This window comes from Neovison vison, chromosome 5 (assembly GCF_020171115.1).
Source record: "Neovison vison isolate M4711 chromosome 5, ASM_NN_V1, whole genome shotgun sequence".
Lineage (NCBI taxonomy): Eukaryota > Metazoa > Chordata > Mammalia > Carnivora > Mustelidae > Neogale > Neogale vison.
In genome coordinates, this window is record NC_058095.1 from 45555221 (window position 1) to 45578764 (window position 23544).

General features: G+C 51.5%; 2 non-coding genes across 2 annotated transcripts; both read right to left on the reverse strand.

Moving 5' to 3' along the window:
- Positions 1 to 17286: 17286 nt before the first annotated feature.
- Positions 17287 to 17356, reverse strand: LOC122908137. The gene has a single exon (XR_006384916.1). It is a non-coding gene; the product is annotated as a small nucleolar RNA U2-30 (small nucleolar RNA).
- A 192-nt stretch (positions 17357 to 17548) lies between these two features.
- Positions 17549 to 17628, reverse strand: LOC122908140. The gene has a single exon (XR_006384919.1). It is a non-coding gene; the product is annotated as a small nucleolar RNA U2-19 (small nucleolar RNA).
- Between the last annotated feature and the right edge of the window lie 5916 nt (positions 17629 to 23544).

Consider the following 23544-nt stretch of genomic DNA (forward strand, 5'->3'; position numbering starts at 1 on the left):
CAGAGATCATAAGGAGGCAGAGAGGCAGGCAGAGAGAGGAGGAAGCAGGCTCCCCGCTGAGCAGAGAGCCCCATGCCAGGCTCAATCCCAGGACCCTGAGATCATGACCTGAGCCGAAGGCAGAGGCTTTAACCCACCAAGCCACCCAGGCACCCCTAAACTGAAAAAATTTTTAGTATGAATATACTAAGTATTCCCGTACACTATCTGGAACATACTTACACTAAAATTTATGTGCTGCTTATCTGGAATTTAAATGTGACTAGGTGTCCTGTATTTTTATTTGTTACCCATGTTCCTAAAATGTCATAAGCACAGACACTTGAGAACCCCTGTCCCACACACCCCTTCCCCAGTGGGAAAGGGAGGCCTGTGGGGCAGAATCCAGAGGGCCTCTGGCACCTGCCTCTTGGTCCTCAGCTTTTTTCATGACACCAACCTGCCTTTCTCTGCACCTTCCTGCAGCTGGGGACAGGGTGGGAACCTGGAGGGGGGTGGTCCCAGCTCAGTCAGGCCAAGAACACCAAGCCTCACTGTCAACATGCCAGGGCCCCAGCATTCTTGATGGATGAGATCGGGGTGCGGGGACACCACGGGGCCCCAGACAGAGGAGGCAGGGGCCATTCTTGGCCAGGATCAGGAAGGTCCTGCACAGGGACATCATCTTCTGTTCGATACCTCATCTGGCCGCGGGCGGGAAGTGTGTGTTTGCATGCACGTGTGTGCTTAGGCATGCGGGAGGGGAGGCCCGGAGGCCTCAGGCAGTCAGTGGGTCCCTCTGGATTCCAAGCCAAATTCCATCAGGGGTTTCCCAAGAGCGGCGAAGAAGTCAGAATGTCTTCATTCTCGCTAGCTGCCTCCCCGGCCCAGTCACTGAAGAACGAGCCGATTGTCTGCATGCCACAAGGGCCCAGCTGCAAGGGTCCTGGAGGTCAGCTGGCCCACTTGGTCCCTTCTCAGAGAAGCCAACTGGGGCCTGGAGGGGTGGGAAGGCCAAGTTACTCAGGAGCCTGGGGCTGAATCGGGACCCGAACCACGCAGGTCTCAAGACCCCACACCTGCAGGCCACCTCGGAGGAACTCCTCATGGGGGCTGGGGTGGGAGGTCTTGCCCAGTCCCGAGAGAGGGGGAAGAACTAGACTGAGTTCTGTGCCTCTCGGCCCCTCCCCTGTACTGTGGTGGACACTGATCCCCATAATGATTCATGGCTGAGGGGCTGGATCTTTCTTTTCAAAGTCTGCAGACTGCTGTTCTGCTCCAGCCCAGCTCTGCCTGTGGGGAGGGACACTATTGTGTGGGTAAGTGTGTCCATGACTGCATCATGCTGTGTGACCTTAGTCAAGAAACTCACCCTCTCTTTGCACCTTAGACTCTCTGTGGAGGGGAGTTGGGGGGGGGGGACACCCCTTTGTCACATGGGGTCACCGTGAGGATGACACAAACTGCTCAGTGTTGGCATAAATAAATGGTATATTAAATAAATAAATAATAAATGGTAAATAAATGTTAGCTTAGTCATCAAGCAATAAATGTTTAACTCCTGGCAGAGGAACGGAGCCCAAAGCTCCTTCTCCCCATTTCATGTGGAGGCCCAGTGAGGTGCTGCTGCGTCCAGTCCCCTGGGCCAGGCATCAAGTGAGTCCGGGCCCCACCCAAGAGCCAAGTGAGAGAGGGCAGGGCCTGGGACCTCCCTCAGAGAGTGACCTGGTGTTGCTGACCGTCCTTTCTAGAGAGCCATACAGGACTGGTTATGGTGGTAGTGCTGGGAGCAGAGATTGGAGGAATTCTCTCTGCTCCCCCACTTCTGCTCCTCCACGGCCAGCTGAGCCCTACCTGGGTTGGCCTCCTAGTGGGGGCCCACCTCTCCCTCAGGCTGAGAGCCCAGGGGGACTATGCCCGGGCTTATCACAGGTGTCTCCCCTGTCACCGCCTTCATGTGCAGTGACTTCCCTTGCCCCTGCCACCAGCCTTTGCAATGGGTGCTCTCTGTGTCCTCCCTACGTGTTCTCCAGCCACCCAGTGGACCTGTGCGAACCCCCTTTTTTCCTTCTTCCCTCTGTGTGGGCAGTTCTCCCCACCTGGGTCCCCAGACCCCTCCCTGAAACCTGAGAATTTCTTACACATTCTTCAAGGCTCAGCTCAAATACCAGCTCCTCCAGAAAGCCTTCCAGGACTCCATCTTCATACCCAGGCCTTCTCTCTGGGCCTCTCTGCTGGCCCTGGGCCATTCTCCCTAGAAGATACATATATACGTTCTAATGTTCCCACCAGGCTGTGGGGGCTGGCCCAGTTCTGATTCATTTCTCATTTCCCCATGATGCTTTGTTCTACGTAAACACTGGCTCCGTTGTCACTGAATTGAAACTGGTTGGGGGGCCTCCCAGGGTCAGGGGCCAGAATTCTCTGAGGGGATAGGGAATGAATTCCCAAAATCCTTTTGGGAGGGTGCTCTGATTTTGGGGAGAGGGTTGTCCCAGGCTCTCTGGGCTTCTCATGTCCACCAGCTGTGTTTGGGGTGGGGGGGGAATCCATGTCTTCTGCTTTCCGCCCCCCCCACCAAGAGGACACATACCCTCTAAGTGAATAAGATGGCTCCCTAGGGAAGGAGGAAATCCTATGGGGCGAGGTGCTAGGGATGCTTGGTTCCCTGACCATCTTCCAGGAGGAGGCTGGATGTGTGCTGGGCTGCCAACAGGAATTCTTGGCCATGGGACCAGGATTTGAGACTCCTTCCCAGCATTACTTCGGAAAATGAAGCCCACCGGTCTCTCACTCATTCTTGGGGTGATGGGCACAGGGTGGGGAGGTGACTTCTAGAGCTGATCCCCAGTCTGAGCCACCAACATGTGGGTCAGCAGGGTAAAGGGAGGAGGGCCACCTGACAATGAACGCTGCGGGGAGCTTATTATCCTAACCAGCAAGGCTCTGGAGGGGCACCGCTAACACTCACTTCCCAGAGGCTTAGCAGAGACAAAAAACAGCATTTGGGAGCCATTATCCTTCCAAAGTGTAGGTTTCCCGGGGCATGACCAGGGGTGGAGAGAGAGAGAAACACCTCTAACAGGTGGGGTGGAGGTGGGGGCGGGCGGGGGCGGGGTGAGCTAATGTCCTGTGGCTGACAGGGTGGCCTCTGGAGCAGAGCCACTGAGACCCAGGTAGGAGGGGCTCAGGCCAGACCAAGTTAAAGGTCTTGAGACACCACGCCCCCACTCCCCCACCCCAGGACCCCGCCAGCCCTGGTCCCCTCCCTCTCTTTGGGGCTCCTTCTCCCCAGGGCAGGATTCCCTGACCCCCCCCCCCTTTGGCCCCACTCCCACCCCTAGCCTTTGTTGACTGTTTTAGATAGAACCCTGTAGCCAAAGAGAAAAAAATGAATTGGGAATCCCCTAGGGTCCCCCACTTTCTAGCTCTGTTCTAGTTGGTCCCTTGAAAGAGGACCCTCCTGCATCCCGCTTCTGGGTGCCTTTGTGTCAGATCCCGATGTTACCGCGGCCTGGAGTCAGACTTCAGAAGAACTTCCCAGTCCCAAAGAAGCAGGGAGTTCCGGCGGCCCCGGGGAAAGAGGAACCCCTCCGCGGGCTGGGCCCATGGGTGCGATGGCCCCTAATGGGTCTGGGGGCTTAGACTACAGTGCAGAGAAGGCACAGCTTGAGACACCCCTGAAGCGGATCACTTCTTAAGGACCTGGTGGGGGTCAGGCAAGGAATGAGGGCCTGAGGGGCGGGAGCATTGAGGTGGGCTGAGATCACATTCTTCCGGCAACCCAGAGCTCCTCTCAGCAGCCACATCATCTGGCCCCTGGCCCAGGACGGACTTGGCCCCAGCTGTGCGCACGCACCCATGTGTGGACGCATGTAGCATGTCTGCCTGTGTGTACACACATGTGCACGCGTGTACGCCCGCCTCCTCGGCCGATGCGGTGCTCCAACCTACCGTCCTGGCCCCCTTATCACCAGGCCAGCCGTCAGGGGGCAGCCTCCAGGATCCCCCTCACCCCAGTGGCCCTGTTAGCACCTCCTCCCTCCCTTGTTAGCACCTCCCAGCCCCTCTTCCGCCTCCGGCCCCTGCCATCCCTGGAGAGAGGCCCCGTGGCTCGAAGCCCAGCTCTCGTCTTCCCACTCCTCTTGGGCTGCTGTTTTCCTTCTCCCAGCGCTGAAGCCCCCTTTCCTCTCCATCCTCCCTCATCCACGTGGAGAGGTCCTTTCCCCAAAATGGGGAGCCGGGGGGGATAAAGTCAGGATCCAGACAGTGGGCCTCCTCCAGGCTGTGGTACCCAGTGAGCCCCTCGGCCTGTCCTGCCTGCAGGATGGGAAGGGGCAAGTCTGGGCGGGAGCCCTGTTCTGGGGGCGGACGCTAAGCCCTGGTGCCCCTGATGTCATCCTCCCCGGGTCCAGTCCCCAGCCCATCTGCAGCCCTGGTGGGGGGGTGGGGGGGATCGAATCTCCCGGCAAGCGGTGCCCCAGTGGAGCCTGGGCCGTTGAGTGGGGACAGGGTGGTCCTCCGCCCGGAGCCAGGCTGTCAGGCCGCTAGGACTGCAGGTTTCCTCTACAGAAGGGCCCCTTCCTGGCCGGCTTTGATGTGTCTGCGAGGTTAGTGAAGGATGTTTGGCTTCAGGGCCCTGGGCCAGGATAAACTGCCTTTGCCTGCTGGGCCAAACCACTGCCTCCTCACAGCCTGGCTTGCCTGCGCCCCCCGCCCCCCACCCCACGCCTGGGACCTGGCCTCCCCCAAGGCCAGCGCCGTCCTGCCCGCCCGCTGCCGCGGGCACCAACAGGCCAAGGTGGCTGCCACCTGTGAGACCACTGGTGGTCAGTGGATGTCCCCATTGCAGAGATGGGCACTGGGCTGCTTTCCTGCCTGCTAGGTGATCCAGCCCTGGCCCTGGGCAGGCGGGGGCTGGGGTGGGGTGGGGTGGGGTTGGTGGTGGAAGGGGCCAGACCCCAGCTCCTGTGAAGGGTGGGAGTGAAATGCAGTTTGGGGGAGGGGTATCCACGTGGAGCTGGCTGCACAGGCTTCGGCCCTTCCAGATGTGCTGAGACTCCAGATGTGGGGATGACTCAGCCCAGAGTGGGAAGGGGTGGGCGGTCCATGCAGGGTGGTGTGGGGGATGGCAAGCAGGGGGAAGTGAGGCCCCTCCAGCAACTGCCAGCTGTTGCTCCCCTTCCTCTAGAGCCCCCAGACCGGGCTGGTGGAGCTGCCAGGAGCTGCCCAGATGTGCAACCTGTGTGCAGATGGGGGAGAGGAGAGTGTGAGGCTCCAGGGCCGGGGCCTGCTACCTAGGAGGTCGCCCAGAGATCAAGAGACAGAGTCAGAAGGTTGGGGAGGGGGGCCGCAGTGAGTGGGGAGGGGGGTGGGTAGAGGAATTGGGAGGGAGGATACAGATGGGGGGAAGCTCAGAATGAAATTTAGACTCCTCTTGGCTCCTTTGGGGGTGTGGTGCTAGGAGGAAGGTGTGTATGTATGTGTGTGAGCATGACCTCGCTGCTGGAGTGTAGTTCTGGGTGCGGTAGGGGTTAGGGGGTACGGGGTATGGGATAAGCAGCACATCTGACAACTATGAGCTGATTTGTGGGCTGAGTATTAGAAGACTGTGCATGCCGGCTGCGGTGGGCTGCGGGGCTCTGTCTCTGTGGTCTGTACGATGAAGAAAGAACACGGAGACAGTGTCTGTGTGGGGATTGGAGGGGTGGGGGGCTGGAACGGTGTGTGCTTAAGTGATGCTCCCTGTGCCTTTGGGTGTGGTGGGTCAGTCCCTAGGAGCTGGAGAGTCAAGAGGTGTCCCAGCATACCAGAGTGGGACTCCAAAGCCCTGGGGCTTCCTCCACCTCTTCCAGCCTCCCCACTGCCTGGGCCCCACCTGGCCTGTGAGATCATCTCTTGCAGCCGATCAGAGAGGCCCCTGAGCTTTAGGGGGGCTAGTGCCCGGTGGGCTGCTGTGCGAGGACCAGGTTTGCAGCTGTGCTGGAAGCCTCTCCCTGCGTCCCTCCGCCAGCTCCGCAGTCCTGGCCTCCTTTCTGGCCTCCAGGTGGGTCCGCTGGCTGTGTCTCTGGCCGCTCCCTGGAGAGCCCCACCTGTGCCAGCTGCCCATGCCAACGTAAACAGGGTACTAAGTGTCTGCGCCGGTGCCCGCCGCGCTGGGCACTGCCTCTCTGCTCTAGGCTCTGCTGTGGTTTGGGTGGCCTCCTCCCGCTGAGTGGCAGGTCCGATGCCCCAGGCCCCATAAACAGGGTTTTCTGGGCAGCTAGGGGTTATGGGGACCTGCTACGCAGCCGGATAATCAAGTTAATAGGGAGATGACATGTTACCACCTCTAAGTGGGGGGGAGGGGGGCTCTTGTAACTGGTGCCCCCCCACTCCTCCCAGGCAGCACTGGTAGAATCTTCTATTCCCTTCCCCTTGCTACCCCCCCCAACCCCCTCGCCTGGGATCTTGGCACAGTTCTTGGCACCTACTTTATTTGTGAATGCAAATATCCCCTTAGTGGTGGCCCCCTGGCGTGCTCCTCTTGTGCTGTCTTGTTTGCTCTCTCCTCAGTCCGTGGATAAGCCCTGTCCCCTAAATCACACACATGAGCTATGAACTTGGATGTGTACCTGGTCCTCCAGACGTGACAGTACCACACGTACCTCCCCATCCCCAGGGCCATCTCACTCTCTCCTTCCGGTACTCAGGTCTGTGAGCCAGCTCCTTGGGGGCGGGTTCTCCTGGCCTCCCCACTTTCTTCAGCATCCTCTCCCCTCCTCTGGGGCTCAGTCCGTGGTGGGAGGGGGCCCTTATTTACCTGTCCACCTCCTGAACTCACTTCTGCTTCCCTTTGCAGGGCATTGGAGAGGCAGGAGAAGCCCCTGAGGGGCAGGCAGTGGGGGTGGAGGGGAGGGGGTCCAGAGCAGGGGTGGGGCAGCGGGGAGCAGCAGTGGGACAGTCTCCCTCGTGGGGTGACCTGGAGGCCGTTTACCCACCCTCCTGGAGAGAAGGGCAGAGGGGCCAGGGGCCAGGGGCCAGGGGCCAGGCAGGCGTCTGGGCCCACAAGTGCCACACAGAAGATGCTAGGTGCTGCCAGGCCGGGGCCAGGCCTGTCTTCCCGGTCTTCGTGTTGTCACGCACCTCGGTGTTTCTGGGTCTGTGTCTTTCCTTCATTCTGTTCCTCTGTGTGCGCACGTCTCTCTCCCACTGTCTTCTCGAGTTCCTTCTCTCTTGACTTTTCCCTCCCTTCTCTATACTCGAGGAGAGCAGCTCCAGTCCGGAACTGGGATCCCAGAAAGGAAGGTGGCTTTTCCAGAGAGGTCCTTGGCCTGGGCCTGTGGTCTCAAAATAACCACATCCAGCTTTCCACTTTTTTTGCTCAACCTCTGCCCCTCCCACCCCCAGGAATCTCCCTGTGCCTGGGGCCTTTGGAACAAGAGCAGTCTTGCCCTTGCCAGGTTGGGGGGCAGGAGGGGCTGCCCATCTTGCTTGGCAACTAGGGGGCGAAGGCACCTCTTTCTCTCTCTCTTTCTTTCTCTCATTCCTGAGAAACCTGCATTCAGGGAGAGAGCAATTTGGGCCCCATTCCTGGATGACCAGATGCCCGGTGTGCCCAAGTTCCAGATCTGTGCCCTTGTAATTGTTAGCAGCACCCCCAAAATATCCCGACAGGACTATAAATGAGATCCCCATGCCGGTCAGACCTCACAGCCTCCCCCACACACTTGAGCCTCCTGGGAGAGCTGTGTAGCCTGCTTGGGCCTCACCCACCCAAGGACAGCAGGGCCAGACAGCAAAGAGGGGAGCTGTATAAATAGTCATCTTGGGGGGAGGCCCCCCAGCATTGGGCGGGGTGGAACTACTTGCTGCAGAGGGAAGAAGGAGAGCTGTGGTTGCCCCCAGGCAGCATGTAATTTAAAATTTATTTTGGGGCACTCTCTTCAGCTCGGGTGGGGCTGAGGTTAATTTAAGGGTTTAATGGGGTGGGGGGTAGAGAGGAGGGAGGGAGAGCAGCCTTCCCCCTCGGGCCTGTCTGGGAAGGGGGGTCCCTCTCCAAGACTGCCACCCCCCTCGGATGCTGGGTCCATTTGACGAGCCCTCCCTTGAACACGCTGCACCTGCTAGCCAGGGCTCTGGCTTACAGGTCTCACCAAGAGCCGAGAGAGCCGCCGCCGCCGCCGCCAACGCTGCCGCTGCTGCTACTGAAGACAGCAGTGGTGGCTGTGGGGGTGGGGGGCAGTGGTCAGCCAGGTCAGCCAGCATGTAAGCCTGAGCTGGAGAGGGCCCTCCTGGAGGAGGCTCCTGAGCCGGGCTGAAGAAGCAGCCGTTCCTGGGAGCTCTCTAACAGCTCAGCTCCCGCTCCTGGATGCTCCCTTCCTTGTCGTTCCTCAGAGGGGCGGGGCTCCTAGTCTGATGGAGGAGACAGGCTCTGCCCACAAGGAGCCCTGGGCCACAGGCTCGTTCAGTGGCTGGTCATTATTTTCTTCACAACCCCTATCATGATCTTCATTTTTAGTCTGGGTTTGTTGACAGCTTCAGAGTCTGTGTCTCATCCTAGAACTTAAACTCGGGGACAGCAGGGACTTTTACCTTGCCCCTCCAGCACTTGCCTAGCACATAGTAGGAGCTCAATAAATATTTCCCGGATGGATGGATGGATGGATGGATGGATGGATGGATGGATGAACAGAGAAACAGCACCAGGTCGGAGAGCCCCAGGTCAAGAGACACCTGTGGACATGGTCTGGGGTCTCCCTTGGCACCCCACACCCCTGTGCTCTGGCCCTTTCACCTGGCTCCTCTTTGGGACCAGCAGCCACCCTGAGCTACGGGCTGCCGTGCAGATGTAGGCACCTTCCCACGGACACACCCTTTCTTTCTCATCCTCCCCTCCTCCTGCGGTTCCTTTTGCTGCCATGGCCACTTGGACCAAATCCTGCTAGTCTTTTTAAGCCCTGGGTAGAGTGGGTCACCTTTTTGGTGAAGTCATTAGGAACCCTCTGTGGGATCCAAACCCCCATAGTCTCTGGGATCTCTGGGCCTCCAGGCCTCTGCGCCTCTCCTCTCAATGCTGGGAACATTGCTTCTTTCTCCTTTAGGAGAAAGCCTGGGGGCCAGGCTGGCATGGAGCTGTCCGGGAGCCTGGCAGCCCACCAGGATTTAATCTAGGAGACCATGAGCGCCCCGGGAGGCCAGAGGTAGGCTGTGTGCTCCTCTCCAGCCCAGCTTAGGGATCTGGGTGATTCTCTGGTGGACACTGTTGTTGGTGTTGGAGGTGGTGGAGGTGGGTGATTCCCTAGGCCATGTGTCCTTTCTCTGGCCTCAGCCTGCTTCACCTCTGTGGCCCTCGACATTGTTGGCCTTTAAGAAGACCTCCTCCTTGGGGCACCTGGGTGGTGTGGTGGGTTAAGCTTCTGCCTTCAGCTCAGGTCATGATCTCAGCGTCCTGGGATGGAGCCCTGCACATGGCTGTCTGCTCAGCAGGAGCCTGTCCCCCCCCTCCCCTGCCTCCTTGTGATCTCTGTCTGTCAAATAAATAAATAAAATCTTAAAAAAAATAAATAAAAAGAAGAAGACCTCCTCCTTTGGGGACTTTGGCAGCCCCTCCTCTCCTGCTTTCTCGCCTCCCTCTCTGGCTACTCCTTCTCTAGCAGGCTCTGTCTCCTTGGTTTTCCCATAGGTTTGAGCCTGGCCTCTCTGCATCCCCTCCAGGAGCCCTTGGTACCTCCAGCCACCCCGGGGGGTAGGGGCAGCATCCTGTTGGATGCCTGCGCAGGCTTATCAAAGCCACTGAGTTCTGCAGAAAACTGCCCGGCCAGATGTTCCAACCAGAAAGGCAGGTCCCTCTGCCCATCTGTCACCGCGTCCTGTGACTTCTGCCTCTTTCCACCCTGCCGCCACTGGCCTGGGCCTGGCCGCTGTCACCTTCTACCTGGACCTCTGGTGACAGCCTCCTAGGAGCCGCTCCTCTTCCATTCTGATCACTTCCCAGCCAACCAGTCCTCCTGAAATCTTCCTGGATCATGTGATCCTGGATCATCTGACCCTCCCCCACCCCCAACCAACCACCCTAAGTGCTCCTGCGGCTCCCTCCTCCCCTGCTCCCTTCCTCATCCTCCCCCTGCAGCTTTTATACTTGCAAATTCTATGCCCGGTTCTCTCTCCTGCTGGGCCTTGCAGGGGCTGTTGCAGGGACTGCTCCCCGGAGGCCAGCCCCACTCCCCCTCAGGCCTCCAGTCTGGGAAGACTTTCCTGATGCTCTGCTCCCGGAGCTTGGGTCAGGAGTTCTCTCCCAGGGGCTGCTGCAGCCTGGAGCTTACCTCTCCCTCTCCGCAACACCCCCCCCCCCTGCATTGAGCTACAGCACACTTCAACTCCTTGCTTCCCAAAGCCCTCCTGGGGCAGAGGCTGAAACTGCCCACGACAAGGCCTGGCACCGGCCTGGTAGGTGCCAGGAATTGCTTGTTAGTGGAACATTCATTCAAGGGAGACTGACAGGGCAAGAAGGAGGAAGGCAAGGGGGCTTCCTTTCAGGGCAGGGGAGTGAGGCAGGGGCATGGGGGAGCTCCCAGGGCCTGGGTTTGAGCAGGAGGCCTTGGTTGGGTGCTGGCCCCGGCATCCAAGTTGAGGCTGCCCTGGGCCCGTGCTGCTTGTCCTATGGAAACAGACCTCCTCTGGAGACACAAGACTCAGTAGCCGGCTCCGGCCCTGGCCTCGGCCTCCCAGGATGGGCTAAGGCTGTCCACCCTGACCCAGCAGCTGTGTCAGTACCAGCCTGGGGTCCGAACAAACTGGCTACACACAGATTCGCCCATGGTCTCCTCCTCCTTCGTGGCCAGTCCCAGGGGGGACAATGCTGTTCCCTGGCGTCTATGGACAGTGCCAAGTGGAGATCTTTTCTGAGAACTTGGAAAAGAAAAATTCATAGTCCGTTTTACTCCCTACCCATATGAAAATAATGCTTTAAATCACTGACTACTGGGGGAAAAAAAATGGACACTCTGGGGAGATGAAGCAAATGACCAGGACTGACTTGGTCTTGCCCTTTTCGTGGGTTTGGCATGAGTGCAGACCAGGAGCTCGGGCCCAGGTCTTCAGCCCCGTTTGGCTTGCACAGAACATGTCTGCAGCATCCACAGAACAGACGATGGGCTGGTCACGCGTTGGCTGAAGACGGGTGGCCTGCATTCCATGGAGCAGTGGGTGTGAGGACCCAGTGATTCACCCTGGGAACCTTAGGTGCCAGGCTGGAGGTCTGGGAGACTGGCCCTCTCCAGGCCTCCCTCTGGGACCGGCAGACGCAGAAGGGAGCATCTAGGCCTGTGGCCTCTAGCCTGCAACCCGCCCCCCTCCCCCCAGCTTCCGGGGAGCAGGCTGGGGGCTGGGGGTCCAGGCAGCGGCCATCCCCTTGCCGACTAGAGGAAAGGGTGAGCTCACCCTCTGGCCCCCGCAGAATCAAGCGGGTAGGAGAATAATTAAAATGCCAGAGGTTAGGAGGTGAAGTTACGATGGAAAGAATGAAGCCGGGCGCTGCCGCCGCTCGCCGGCTGCTCTCCCACCCCGCTCCCTCTGCCAAGCCCACATTTGATTTTTATTTCGGGAGCCGCCAGCACAGCACTTGGGAGGGAGCAGAGAAACCTCACTCCTGCCGGCCCTGCCACGTCTGGAGCTGGGGCCCCACATAGGGGAGGGGCTCCTGGGGCCCTGAAGAAGAGCCTAGATGGCCCTCACCCCGGGACCAACCAGGCACAGGGGAGGGCGGCAAGTGGGACAGGAGTCCCACTTGCTGGGAGGCAAGGAATGGAGACCCAGAAAGAGTGAAGGATATTCCTTCCTGTTTTCATTGCCCTTTGCCCCTTCGATTCACTCATTTGAAGTGAAGGAGAGAAAAAGCCTCCAGCCTCTAGCCTGCCCCCTTGTTCCAAATCCCCCCATCCGCCCCCCCCCAACTCTGGGGATGTACAGTCCATTGACACGTAAATGTACGTGGAAGGGCTCTCTCTCCCATCTTGGTCCTCATAATTTGCTGTGTGATCCTGGGGAAGTTACTATCCCTCTCTGGGCCTGTGTTTTTCTGTGAAATGGGAAGGTAAGACAAGCAAGTAGGTAGGTAAGACAAGCAGGTTCGTGTCTAGAGGCCTGGGCAGTCTTTCACAGGGCATCTTCTCTTATGTGCCCCCCTCCAGGGACTGGGAAATGGGGGAAGCTGCTGGCCCGTCCTCTGAAGAGCACCGAGCCCCTTCTTCCTGTAGACGGGAGCCTCGGGGGCCAACTCACATTTTCCTGCTCTCGGCTTTCTCTACCGCCCGTAATACACTCCAGATGGTTTCTCCATCCGAAAGCCGAGGCAGCAGATTCCAGAGGGAAAGTGGTTGGGCTCCTCTCTGGGTTCCTCTTTCCATCAGGCTGGAGAGGGGGCCTGGGTAAGGGACTGGGGTGGCTGGAAAAATGGAGTGGGGAGTGGGGGTGGCGTGAGATTGACAGGAAGAGGGTGGGCGATCTCCCCAGGCTCCTCTATGCCAGACAAGGTGCTGGGATCAGTGGGAGAGATGGGGCTGTGCGCGGGGCACGGCCAAAAGCACCTCGTGGCTTCCCGCAGGTTCGCTCCCCGACGGGGCAGCCCCAAGTACTGTTCAGGGGGCTCTGGGCCCCGGGCAGGAAGGCTTTCCAGGATTTTCAGTGCTAGGAAAAGAACAGCATCCAATGAGCCAGACACAAATCCTGACTCTGCCACTTTGATGCTCTCCAAACTTTGACTTCTTAGAGCCTCCGTTTCCTCCCCTATGAAATGGGGACGGCCAAAGCGGATTGGGGTCGTGGTGAGCGTGACGTGGATCATGGACAGAAAGGCTTCCAGGTGTCCAGAAATGCCCAGGAGCTGCCTGGGGGACCCTCTGAGCACACAGCTTGCCTCCTCATTAGGACAAAGCCCTGGACCGCCCTGACCAGGCACGCGCCCTCTTGCTGCAGCTTTCCAGTGGTTCCTTCTAGGACCCCAAGGGGACTTTAAGGCACCATTTGGAGGCTGTTTTGGCCATAAGCCTGGAGAGAGGGTGCTATGGGCCTGAGTCTGAACCCAGGCCAGGGCTGGCCTCCTCCCAGGCCCCGCCCCCTCCACCTCAGCCTCTGAGGACTGAAGCCTGGGCCTGGAGAGCCACGTAGAATGAGGGGGCTGAGAAGGCGGGGCTGGGGGGGTGGGGGGCAGTCTCTCCCAGCCAGGCCCCGCCTACCCCTCAACTTCCCTGCCAGGCCAGCCTCCCAGCCACGCTCTCGCCTTCTCCTCTCCGCCTCAGCTGTACCGAGGGGAGCGCTTCGATTTTTCCACCAGAAGAGCCAAGAGCAAAATGGGAAACAAATCCAGCCTGGTCCCCCTGCCTGACCCATGGGGAATGGAAGGAAGCGGACAGAAGCCCCCAGCCCGTTCCCTACCCCCACTTCTATTCCCCCACCCAGGACACAGGCCTGCTCCAGGATGCCTGGGGCCAAAGGCCTAACTGAGGAGGGGAGAGGAGAGGTTGGGGGGAACCCTCACTTCCCCACACCCACCATGAGGCAGAAAGTCTGGGGCTCACACTTTAGTTGCTCCCCCCATCCCCCCCCCCCCCCCCCCCCCCCCCCCCCGCTTTCTGGAAAAGAATGAGAAAAGAGGCCTCCTCTCTGAGGCTCTGCCTTGGGATCATTATTAGAGGGGAAGGGGTGGTTGCTGCTCTCAGGTGCTCCCTGTCTAGACAAAGAGATGGGACCACCCAGCCCCCTTCCAATTAATAACCTCCCCAGTCTCTTCCCCTCATTGGGTTCCCTCCTGCCCCCAAGCTCCCCTCCCTCACGGACACCGCCCTCACTGAGTAGCTCTCCCCACCAGCGTATCCTGTTCCCTTGCCCTCCTTCTCCTTCTACCCCCCTTACCCTTCTCTGCAGTGAGCTTACCTCAGCCACTCCAGGAAACAGCAGCTGCACAGAGATGAACAGAGATGCAGGCAGGGTCCCAGCCAAAGTCCTGGACACCTGGCAGGCCTGAGTCTTTCCTTTCCTCACCCTATGAGGTGGTCCCCTCTCCTGGCCAAAGTCCGCCTCCCCGGGCTCAGCCCCTCCCCCACCGCACTCCTGCCCCCCACCCTCAGTTCTCCGGGTGCTGCCTGCATCTCCCACTGGATGGGTTTCCTTCCCATCTGCCCACCGACACAGGCTAGGGTCTCTCACCTCCCTGAGTCCCTGAAGCCCCACATCGCCTTCCGGGCTCTGTTCTCCCTTCCCAGCACACTTCTTCTAAGGGCTGTCTCAGCAACCAGTGAGCTCATTTTCAACCTGCCCCAATCTGGCTTAACTCTGGGACCCTGGAAGGAACTCTGTCTTCAGAAGGAATGAAGTTTTCCGTGGAGGAAGATGGCATCAACCAGAGCCTCGACAACCTGTCACACACAGAGTCTGCCTTTCCATAAAAAATTGCCAGGTGGCTGTCTCCTCCTCCTCCTCCTCCTTGCCCTCCTCTTTCTTTTCCTCTTCCCTTCAGTTCCCTTCCCTTCAAGAGCAATTCAGTCCCGTCCGGAAGCCTTTGGATAAGTCAAGGTAGATGACCCTGGGGGTTGGGGGTGGGGAACGCAATGGTCCTGCAATGGTTTTGGGGCTCAAGTGAAGTAAGGAGGGCTTTTTTGCTTGGGGGGACAGCCAGAACGGGACCAGCAGTGGGGCAGGGGGGAGAGAGAGAGAGAGAAAAGAGAGTCAAAGCTCAATTGTGCAAGCAGATAGCCTCACCCACATGTCAGCACTCAAGCAGGAAGAAGGCATCCAAGGAGGAAGGCAGCCTGGAGTGAGATATCAAAGCCCAAATGAGATAGGAAGATATCTGCGTGCAGGCCAGCTCCGTGAGGGAGATTGGTTGGACCCCGAAGGGGCATTTGACAAAGGTAGTGGCCAAGCGTTGAGAAGGGGGTTCTACAGGGGATGAGAAGGGCATCCCTGAAAAGGGGAGGGCAGGGCATCCAAAAGGTGTGGAATATCAGAGCCTGTTGAGGTGAAAAGCCCATTCATGTGGGCAACAGAGTGGTGGTGGTGGCCTGGGGTAAAGTGTTGGAGCCCAGGAGGGCACAGGATGGGTCCCCATAGGGAGCAGGGGCCATTGGTTACCCATAGTGGAACCAATCCAATAAGGAAATATGTTGAGGGAGTGAGCCAGGTTTCCCAATGCTGGCAAAGGATGTTAAAAGTATGGGGAGGGAGAAAACTATAAGGAACCCTACAGTGTTGGTTTGGAATTGGAGGTATTGGTGAGAACTTGTGATTTTCAAAGTAAATAGGTATAGAAATAAATGTTGATGTAAGTGTGTATGACATGTTTATGTTGTGTGTTTGTGTCAATGCATATACATTTATATATATATATATATATATATATATATATGCATATATTTCCTAGCTTTACCCACTGAGAGGGATTGGGAGCAGTGACGTCTTAATAATAAAGAGCATAGCTAGCCCCCAAGTCTTGATTTCTTTCCTTTTTTTTTGGTTAAAATACAGTTGATACACCAAGTTAACATTAGTTTCAATAACACAGTGTACAATAACACAGTGATTCGACAGCTCTATACGTTATGCTATGCTCTAGTCTTGATTTCTGAATACCACTGTCGACCAGAAGAAACCAGGACTCCTTTCAGGAAATGGCTGATTACAGGGATGGGGCAGAGAGAGTACAAGACAAGCCTGAATCATCTTGCGCCAGAAAATAAAGAAGTACTCAGAAATGATTAAACAGAGTTACCATATGACCCAGCAATTCCATTTCTGAGCATACCCAAGACAAATAAAAACACGTGTCCGCACAAAAACTTGTGCAGGAATGTTTATAGCAACATCGGTCATAATAGACAAAAGGTGGAAACCACTCTCAAATGCCCAACTGATGAAAACAAACAAAATATGTTCTCCATACAATGGATGGAGTATTATTCAGCCACAAAGAGGAATGAAATAATTATACCTGGTACACCTCGGATGAGCCTTGAAAACATGATGCTAAGTGAGAAATGTCACATATTATTTCATTCCATTCATATGAAAGTCCAGAACAGGGAGATGTATAGAGACAGAAAGTAGATTAGTGGTTGCCTAGGGCTGAAGTGGGGACAGGAGGATACGAGGAAGATAGCTAAAGATTACAAGGTTTCCTTTTGAGACGTTGAAACTCTTCTAAAATTGACTGTGGTGATGGCGGCACCCATCTGTGAATGTACTAAAAGCCACTGAATTGTACACTGTAAATGGGTGAATTGTATGGTATGTGAATTACACTCAATAAAGCTCTTCCAAAAATAAGTACTCAAAGAATGATGGAGACATGTCAAAAGAGTACAGAAGCCAGCTGGAAAGGACCTCCATTGGCTGGATGGGGTTCTTCTCAGCATCAAAATCATTAATGATATTAATAGATTCTTACTTACTGAATAAAATAGAAATCCAGAATTCCATACTGATATAAATAAATGAATACGTGGAAAGTCTGTTGAGGAATGTAATATTTACACATTCTCGAAGTACTTTCCTACAAAATGTGTATCAATTATACAGGGAAAAGGGTAACTTTAGAGTGGAGAAGGCTGGCAGACACCAACTTGATCAAGTAGTCAAAGTGAACATCACAGTGATGGGACAATCATGCCCTACCCAATAGGATGCAATAGGAGAGAGACATAGTATCATTTCTGTGACATTCTTACATGAAATGCTCCAGCTGAATTTAATCGTGAGGAAACACCAGACCGAGTCCAAGGTAAGAGATCATCTAACAAAACAACGGGCCTGTAATCTACAAGAGTATCCTCAAAGTTAAGAAGAGACTGAAACACCATCCCATATTGGAGGAGACTAGAGATATCTGAGAACCACGTGTAACATGTGATTCTGTCCTGGATCCTTTTGCTACAAGGACATTATTGGGGTTGCTGGTGATACATGAATGGGAGGTGTGGATTAGATGGTAGTAATGTTCCAGTGTTAATTTCCTGACTTTGATGATGGTATTGTGGTTATCCATGAGGATGTCCTTCTTCATAGGAATCATACATTGAAGTGTTTGGGAGATGGTGGCAACTTACTCCCAGATGAGTCAGTGAAATTGTTTTTTGTATTATATTAGGGACCATTCTGTAAGTTTGAGATTGCTTCAAATTAAATAAAATTAATTATCATGTATGTGAAGAAACTGGACTAATTCCTGAAACCTAAGAGAAAAACAGATCGTAGAAAATACAACCTCAAAGGAGACCCAGATATTAGACTTATCAGACATTGTTAGTTGTTGTTGTTGTTGTTGTTTTTCAATTCTGAGCTCAGATCAAATGTAGAAAACTACATAGTTATAAAGGTCAGTAGTAAAACCTTTTCATCATTGTTCAGATATGATTGGCCTTTTATATACACACCCTCATTTTCTTTCATCCATCAACAAGTCCTCAGTTATTCGTTGTCATCTTTACAAATACACACACACACACGTGCATGTGTGTGCACACGCACACAGACAGACAGACAGACACACACACACAGACCTAAGCCTTATTGTTTTAAATTACTTTAAATATTTGATTCTCAGAACTACAGAGATCATGCATTAGGTAGACTGTAAGGTCTTCTGACGCTCAAATTTGGCTATTTTCATAAGACACGGTTTGAAAATAAGATAATACTGTGTAATAAAAGAGATAACAAGTTGTAGGCTTTCATAAAAGAATTGGGATTAATGAACAATAAAGAATCAAATGGAATCCTAGAATGGAAAAAATACAATAACTAAAATTAAGAACTTATTACACAGATCTTGATGTATAGATGGAGCAGAAGAGAGAATTAGTGAGCTGGAAGAGAGTTCAGTAGGAAATACCTAGACTGAAGCACACCACAGGAAAATAAAAAGATGGGAGGACGCAGAAAATACTGTTAGTGTAACATGCAACACAATAGAAGTTCTAACATATGTTTCTGGATTCCAAAAAGGAGAGGAGAGAAATAATGGGGTAGAAATAATATTGGGGCGCCTGGGTGGCTCAGTGGGTTAAGCTGCTGCCTTCAGCTCAGGTCATGATCTCAGGGTCCTGGGATCGAGTCCCGCATAGGGCTTTCTGCTCAGCAGGGAGCCTGCTTCCCTCTATCTCTCTCTCTGCCTGCCTTTCTGTCTACTTGTGATCTCTCTCTGTCAAATAAATAAATAAAATCTTTAAAAAAAAAAGAAATAATATTACTGGCCAAAATATACTAGCCAAAAATACTTTATACTTGACATAAGACTCAAACTAAATAGGATGATTACAAAGAAACCCTATTCAGGGACACTGTAGTTAACTTGCTAAAGATTAAAAACAGAGATAAATCTTAAGAGGCACATTATTACTTTAAGGAAATGACCCAAAGACTGATGAATTGAAGAGATGAAACATACACGATCTAAATGTGCTTTGAATATAGTTTGAATAGATGGGATTAACAGCATATTAGACATTGCAGAAGAAGAGATCAGTAGACTCAAAGCCGTATGATGACATAATAGCAGAATGTTTCTTTTCTTTTTTTTAAAAGATTTTATTTACAGACAGAGATCACAAGTAGGCAGAGAAGCAGGCAGAGAGACAGGGAAGCAGGCTCCCTGTTGAGCAGAGAGCCCGATGTGGGGTTCGACCCCAGGACCCTGGGATCATGATCTGAGCCGAATGCAGAGGCTTTAACCCACTGAGCTACCCAGGTACCCCTTCAGTGGAATGTTTCTGAAAGGAAGCACAGAGAGAAAAAAAGAAGCACACCAAAAACACAAGAGAACCAGTGACCTATGAGAGGCTATCAAGTGCTCTAACATCCTTAGAGTGGAAATCCTGAAAGAGAGGGAAAAGTGAAAAAATAGTGACCCCAAATTTTTCAAATCTGACAAAAACTAGAAACCCAGAAATCAAAGGATGTCAGCACTCATCACAAAATGACAGTGAGGTCCATTATAATCAAGTTGCTGAAAGTCTGTGACAGTGAGAAAATCTTAAAAGAAACTAGAGTAGAAAAAGGACATTACATACAGAGAAAAAAAATTATCACAGCCTTATTGTCAGAGACTATACAAGCCAGAAGACAATAGAACATAATTTTTAAAGTTGTGAGTAAAAAAGATACTATCCAGGGGTGCCTGGGTGGCTCCCTGGGTGGGTTAAAGCCTCTGCCTTCTGCTTGGGTCATGATCTCAGGGTCCTGGGATCGAGCCCTACATCGGGCTCTCTGCTCAGCAGGGAGCCTGCTTCCCTCTCTCTCTGCCTGCCTTTCTGCCTACTTGTGATCTCTCTGTCAAATAAATAAATAAAAATCTTTAAACACACACACACACACACACTTAAAAAAAAAAGATACTATGCAACCTAAATCTCTAAGCTTAGAGAAAATATCTTAAAAAGGAAGGTGAGACAAAAACTTTTGACACACACAAAAGTAAAGGAACTTTATCATTTGTCAGCCAGCACTCTAACAAATGTTAAAGTTTTTCAGGCACAAGGAGCATGACAGCAGATGGAATTTGGATCTACACAAAGGAATAAATAGAATCTGAAATGGAAAATATGTGGTTAAATATAAAATATATTTTTATATATTTTATAATATAAAATATATTTTTATATATTTTATAATATAAAATATATTTTTGACATTTAAAAATTTGCTTAATAGACAACTAACTATTTAAATACAAAAGAATAAAATGTATTGTGGGGCTTATAACATGTAGAAATGAAATGTATAATGACACAAACTATTAGAGGGGAAAATGGGACTATACTATTTTTTTTTTTTAAAGATTTTATTTATTTATTTGACAGAGAGCGATCACAAGTAGATGGAGAGGCAGGCAGAGAGAGAGAGAGAGAGGGAAGCAGGCTCCTTGCTGAGCAGAGAGCCCGATGTGGGACTCTATCCCAGGACCCTGAGATCATGACCTGAGCCGAAGGCAGCGGCTTAACCCACTGAGCCACCCAGGCGCCCCCAAGGGACTATACTATTTTTTTAAAAATTTATTTGACACACAGATTGAGAGAGATCACAAGTAAGCAGAGAGGCAGGCAGAGAGGGTGAGGGGAAGCAGGCCCCCTGCTGAGCAGAGAGCCCGATGTGGGGCTCGATCCCAGGACTCTGAGATCATGACCTGAGCTGAGGGCAGAGGCTTAACCCACTGAGCCACCCAGGTGCCCCGGGACTATGTTATTTTAAGTTTCTAATTTTTACACAACGTGATATAATGTTATTTGAAGGAAAACTGTTATAAGTTAAAGATCCATATTTTAATTTTTTTTTTTTAAGATTTTATTTATTTATTTGACAGAGAGAAATCACAAGTAGGCAGAGAGGCAGGCAGAGAGAGAGAGAGAGGGAAGCAGGCTCCCTGCTGAGCAGAGAGCCCGATGCGGGACTCGATCCCAGGACCCTGAGATCATGACCTGAGCCGAAGGCAGCGGCTTAACCCACTGAGCCACCCAGGCGCCCAAAGATCCATATTTTAAACCTTAGATCAAGTGTTGGCAAAATTTTCCTGTAAAGGGCCAGATAGTGAATATCTTAGATGTCAAAGGTCACAGCCTCTGCTGCAACTCCCCTGTTGTCATAGAAAAGCAGCCATAGGGGCACCTGGGTGGCTCTGTGGGTTAAAGCCTCTGTCTTGGGCTTAGGTCATGATTCCAGGGTCCTGGAATCGAGCCCCACATCAGACTCTCTGCTTAGCACGGAGCCTGCTTCCTCCTCTCTCTCTCTCTCTCTGCCTGCCTCTCTGCCTACTTGTGATCTCTGTCGGTCAAATAAATAAATAAAGATCTAAAAAAAAAAAAAAGGCAGCCATAGACAATATGTAAATGAGTGAACATAGCTGTGTTCCAATAAAACTTTATTTGTGGACTCTGATATTTAAATTTCAAACCATTTTCAAGTATCATAAAATATTATTCTTCTTTTGAATTTTTCAACCTTCGAAAAATGTTAAAACTGTTCTTGACAAACCTCTCAGGCAGAAGAAGCTAATTTATGAGATACTCTGTTCTCAAAGTTCTCATAACTCATAACTGTTCTCTACTCTCATAACTCCCCACTCCTTACATGTGGGTGGGCATGGTGACTTCCCTCCAAACAGTCCAGTATGGAAAAGGATGAAAGGTTAACGTTAGAGAATCAGCCAGATGATCGAGCTTCACATAAACAATGATAAGTCAGGTTGATAGTATGTACTCGTGATGTGATTAAAATGACACTTCACCTGTGTGATCTTCCTTAAAAAAACCATAACCCTAGTCAGAGCATGAGAAAAACATCAGGCAAATCCAAATAAAGGGACATTGTACAAAATATCTGACCAGTACTCTTTAATATTGTCCAAGTCATAAAAAAATGAATGACTGAAAAAGAGAAGGGAGAAAGAAAGAAGAGAAAAAAGAAAAAGGAGGGTCTGAGAAACTCTCACCACCCAGAGGAGCCTGAGGAAACAAGATTAAATGTAGTGTGGCATCTTGGATTGGATCCTGAACCAACAACAGGACTTTAGGTAAAAACTGAGGAAACCTCCCAAGTAATCGTTGGTGGATGAGTGGATAAGCAACATGTAGAATATACATACCATGGATATTAATCAAGCTTTAAAAGGAAGGAAATTTGGACATGGCTACAACGTGGATGGAGCTGGAGGACATTAGGCGAAGTGAGATGAACTGGTCATGAAAACATAGGTGCTACGTGATTCCACTTACATAAGGCATCTAGAGTAGTCAAATTCATAAAAATAGAAAGCAAAGCAGTGATTGCCGGGAGATGGAAGAGGGAAAAATGAAGAGATGTTGTTTTATGGGTATAAAGTTTCAGTTTCGCAAGATGAAAAGACTTCTGGAGATTGGTTGCACAATGATGTGAGGATATTAACATCACTGAACAATTAAAAATGGCTAAGATGGTCAATTTTTTGTGATGTGCATTCTATCACAATTTTGGGGGATTTATTTATTTATTTATTTTAGAGACAGCGTGTGTGTGCGTGCGCACACGCGCGCATGCGCAAGCGCAAGCAGGGTTGGGGCAGAGGGAGATGGAGAGAGAGAATCCCAAGCCCACTCCTCCCTGAGCTCCAGCCGCAATCAGAGCTCGATCCCACAACCCAGAGATCATGACCTGAACCTAAATCAAGAGTCAGACGCTTAACCAACTGAGCCACCCAGGTGCCCTTATTTTAATCACAATTTTTAAAAACTAAGAAAATCTCAATAAAGTGTGGACCTTAGTTAATAATAATGTATCATTATTGGTTCATTAACTGTGACATATGGAGCATACTATAACATAAAATGCTAATAATAGAGAAGACTGAGCACAGGACATATGGAAAAGCCACACTTTCTTCACAATTTTCTATACCTCTAAAACTGTTCTATTAAATAAAGTTTGTTATTAAAAAGCATTCTTACTTCATGGGCCATAAAAAAGAGGCCGTGGGCTGACCCTTGCCCTAAAACAACCACTAAACATATTTAAATGCTATATGGATATTAAATCATTAATAAGGATCAAAGGAATATTTGAAAACAATCAACTTTTTAAGAGGCAAGAAAAGAAGAGAAAAGAAAGAAAATATGAGATGTGGAGAAAACAAATAACAATGGATGGGGCTAGAGGGTATTATGCTAAATGAAATAAGTCAATCAGAGAAAGACAATTATCATATGACTTCACTCATATGTAGAATTTAAGAAACAAAACAGAGGATAATAGGAGAAGGGAGGGAAAAATAAGATGAAATCAGAGAGGCAGACAAACGAAGAGACTCTTGACTTTAGGAAACAAACTGAGGGTTGCTGGAAGGGAGGTAGGTGGGGTAAGGGATGATGGGCATTAAGCGGGACACGTGATATTATGAGCACTAGGTGTTACATGCAACAGATGTATCACTGAAATTTACCTCTGAAACTACTAATACACTATATATTAGTTGAATTTAAATAAAATAAAAATTTTAAAAAAGAAATAGCAAGATGGTAGATTTAGACCGAACCATATGATTATTACATCACTGTAAATGATCTGAATACTCCAAGACAGATTATCACATGACTGTTCACAGTGGCATAATTATTAAATGCTCAAATATGGAAACAGTCCAAATGACCATCAACTAATGAATAGATAAATAAAATGTGCCACATCTGTACAATGAAATATTATTCAGCCATAAAAAAGAGTGAAATACTGACACATGCTACAACATGGATGAACTTTGTAAACATTACACTAAGTGAAAGAAGCAAGTCATAAAAGACCACATATTTCATGATCCCATTTATGTGAAAAGTCCAGAATAGGCAAATGGATAAAGACAGAAAATGGGATTAATAATTGCCTAGGGTTGGAGTGGGAAGGAGTCATTGCTAGCGGACGTTGAGTTTTCTCGAAGGGTGATGAAAATGCTCTAAAATTTATTGTGCAAATGTTTGCACAACTCTGTGAATGTAATAAAACCCACTGAATTTATCCACTTATTTGAGTGGATGATTTGTATGGCATGTCAATTAAATTTCAAAGCTATTAGTT